Here is a 3,579-nt window from a genome sequence, read left to right on the forward strand (position 1 = left end):
CAATAAAGTCTAGCCTTGCTGTACACGATGTTCATATTGACGAGTTACACTGTTACTTCATCACTTACAGTATAGTCACTGATGATGATTCACAGCTGTAACTGTAACTTGTTACACGACCGAGATTCCAGAAAGGACGCGGACGTGGTCGTACAAACACTTTGTTTCAACTACGGGCACAGGATTTTACTCAGTTTAGAGGAAAAAGAACACAGAAAAGCAGGGTGGAAGCGAGGGAAGCCAGGAAGGAATGGAAGAAAGAATGAGAGAGGAGGTGATTGTGGGACACGAAATGAAATAAAGACAAAATAAAAAAAAAACAACGACCCGTACCAAACACAAATGAGAAAATTAAGAAAGAGTAACCTGTGCCAATTTTTAGATTATAGAGGACAAAATTAATACAAAAATTTCCAGCATTTCAAGGACGACTTATTCCTTTTATTTTCGCAGTCTCCGCTTTATCTATCTATCTATCTATCAATCTATATATCTATATATATATATATCTATCTATCTATATATATATATATATATATATATATATATATATTTATTTCCTGTGGCACCCTGCTGGATGCATAGGGTCTCGATGAACTCTCTCCACCAATATTTGTCACTTGCCATCTCCTTCAGGACCGACCAACACTCCTCTTCTGCTTCTCTTTTCATTGTCCTCAACCAGGTTTCCCTCGGCCTACCTCTACCTCTTCTTCCTCTAGCAATCCACTCTAGCACATCCTGTATTAAACTACCTTCTTTTCTGTATATGTGCCCCAGCTCCTTCCAGCGAGACGGTCTCACATATTCATTAATTGGTTCCACTCTCTTAATATCCCTTACTCTATCATATGTAACTCTGTCTTGCCACTTTACCCCAAGAATCCTTCTCAGTATTTTATTTTCAAATCCTAATACTACATATGTGTGTGTGTGTGTGTGTGTGTGTGTGTGTGTGTGTGTGTGTGTGTGTGTGTGTGTGTGTGTATGTATGTATTTTTTTTTTTTTATTAGTGACCTCTTTCACAAAGGACGTTGGTAAAGGATAAGTTCTTACCTCCATTGTTCAGTCGTTTCCCTAACCTGAATATAACTGACCGATAATAATGTGAATGAAAAAAAAAGTTAAATAAATATTCAGCAACAGGGAACAAAGAAAACAAGGAGCTACACATGTCTACAGAAAGGAAAGAATGAAGAAAAATTATAACTCTTATCAATATTCAGAATTCAGAGTACCAAAAGGACAAGCGAATGGCTGACACAAACCAAAGCCACATCAGAGAAATAAACAGAAGTACAGACATAAATGCTACAGGATGATGTCCAGCGCTGACCTAAAACTGGTTTGGAAATTGTAGTGACACGAGAGTCCATAAAATACGAGAGCGTTGTGAAATGTGATGTGAGTAGAGTGGCGGGGTTGAGTGGGTGGGCAGGAGGTGAGTTGGGTGTGGAAAGGAAAGGGAGAAGATAGGTGTAGGTAAGATGGTAAGGAGGGAAAACGAGAGGACAATATGTGGTGGTAGGAGGGGAAGGGGTGGAAGTTATGGTAATAAAGGATGAGGGAAAGGGGTGGTGGTGATGGTAGTAAAGATAGAGAGGAAGGTGTGGTGGTGATGGCAGTAAAGGGAGAGAGGAAGGGGTGGTGGTGATGGTAGTAAAGATAGAGAGGAAGGAGTGGTGGTAATGGCAGTAAATGGAGAGAGGAAGGGGTGGTGGTGATGGTGGAGCTGGGTGAGAGGGGGAGAATAATGGGAACTTGATGGCGTTCAGGGGAAGGTGGAGGGAAGAAATTGTAAAGGTAGTTTTTATCTCACTCATTCTCATACTATTTTTCTCTTCGTCAGCATCCTTCCTTCTCTTCACTCCCCCCCCCCCTTCATCAACCTCCCTTTTCCCACGTGTCTTTCCTCCTGTGTCAGTTATAACAATGTTGCTTTACTTCCACATTTACTGTCATGTCACTTCCTTTGAACACCTTATAGTTATTCTTTTTGCATTTTTTCGTCAGTAACTGTTGTATCTAAAAGTTCAGTAATATTTCATTATTGCGCTGCTTCTGCTTTACAAGTCTTCTCTTAAGTACTTTTTATGTGCGCATTTTAGAAAATTATTATAGCCATGGGTTCTAAGCTTCTTTACATTTTATAATAAAAATAAACTTACAAACGAAAGATTCATATATTTTCTCGAAATGCGTTTATGTTTCCTGTGGTCAATATCTTAAATATTAATCATATTCCGAACCTTCCATTTACTTTCCATCTACATAAAGTTTAATACTACCGCAAGACCGTTCATTACACTGGATGTGGTGCTGACGTGGCGCCTACATGTGGCTGTGCAGTGTACACTGTATGGACCGAAGCAGCTGCGGCGTCTGTACAGGAACCAAACCTCCTGATATTTCCCTGCACCTATCAGTTAGGAGGGACCCTGGTTCGACCCTGGCAAGGCAGTGTCTACCACAAGGGTGCGCTGGTTCACTTTCCGGTGTACTGTATGCACTGTGCTGCACGTGTATGGAGGTCCCATTACAGCAGTTCTTTACTGTGATGTCCGGGACTCTTCGACCAGAAACACAGGGGTTAAGCAAAACAACAGAACCAACAACAACATTTGCTATAATTTGTTTCCTCTTTCCCTTTACTGTTTCGTTTCTTGCAGAAAATTTCTCTACGAACATTTTTGTTGCAGGCATCATTTATCCTCTTTGATTATGTTCCTTCTATCTCACTGACCTTTTTCATACTCTTATAGACTCCATATTTCCCAAGTAGTCTTGCAGAAATCCGTTTTATGTTACGTAGTGCACATTTTTCTTTTCATTGTTATCACGATTTTTACTGCGTGAGAAAGAGTACAGTTTGCCAGCCATCCCACTTTATTACAGTCACAAGCTTCAATCTACGACAGGAACATACATTTTTCTTCATTTGCTGCAGATATTTCCAGTGTCCTCTCTTTCCTGTTATTCAATAGCTAACAGTGGTCCCACCCTGCCGTTCTCTCTTTCAGTAATTACTCGTACTCACCTAACACCTCATCACAGTTACAGGAATAGGCATTCTGGGAAAGCACTTCTCTATCAGCGGAAATTCTGCTAGTTTCATTTTTGCACTTACATGAGATCATAATAGTTGGACGAAGTGTGTAAGGAGAAGAACATGGCAAGGGTTTAGCCCCAGTGCCAACGGCCATGCCACGTTGAGTACACCGCTTCCCGTTCGATCAGCGAAGTTAAGCAACGTTGGGTCTGGCTAGTACTTGGATGGGTGACCGCCTGGGAACACCAGATGCTGTTGGCATCCCTACGTGTCAAGTGGGGTTGGTGGAGGATTAGTGCCCCTCCCTGTAAAACAATTAACTCTAAGCCCTTGACCACCCCGTTTGGGATACATGGCGTCTGGCAATGGATGGATGGATTGTACTTGGTAGTCAGTGAAGTAAGTCTATATACCCTAGAACACAAGCGGGGGTCGGTGCAGACCCCACTAAAACTTCTCATTGGTAACACTGGCGCCTCAGTGGTGCCAGTTGGCTGTGTTGCCTGCTAGCTTCTGTGTTTGCTGCGTG

At 41.8% G+C, this 3,579-nt stretch overlaps 1 non-coding gene across 1 annotated transcript; it reads left to right on the forward strand.

The window, feature by feature from the left end:
• Positions 1–3,192: 3,192 nt before the first annotated feature.
• Positions 3,193–3,311, forward strand: LOC145417231 (5S ribosomal RNA). The gene has a single exon (XR_013900447.1). It is a non-coding gene; the product is annotated as a 5S ribosomal RNA (ribosomal RNA).
• The last annotated feature ends 268 nt before the right edge of the window (positions 3,312–3,579 follow it).

The sequence above is a fragment of the Coenobita brevimanus genome, chromosome 109, assembly GCF_032717465.1.
Source record: "Coenobita brevimanus isolate Jiangsu-jjx chromosome 109, ASM3271746v2, whole genome shotgun sequence".
Taxonomy (NCBI): Eukaryota; Metazoa; Arthropoda; class Malacostraca; order Decapoda; family Coenobitidae; genus Coenobita; species Coenobita brevimanus.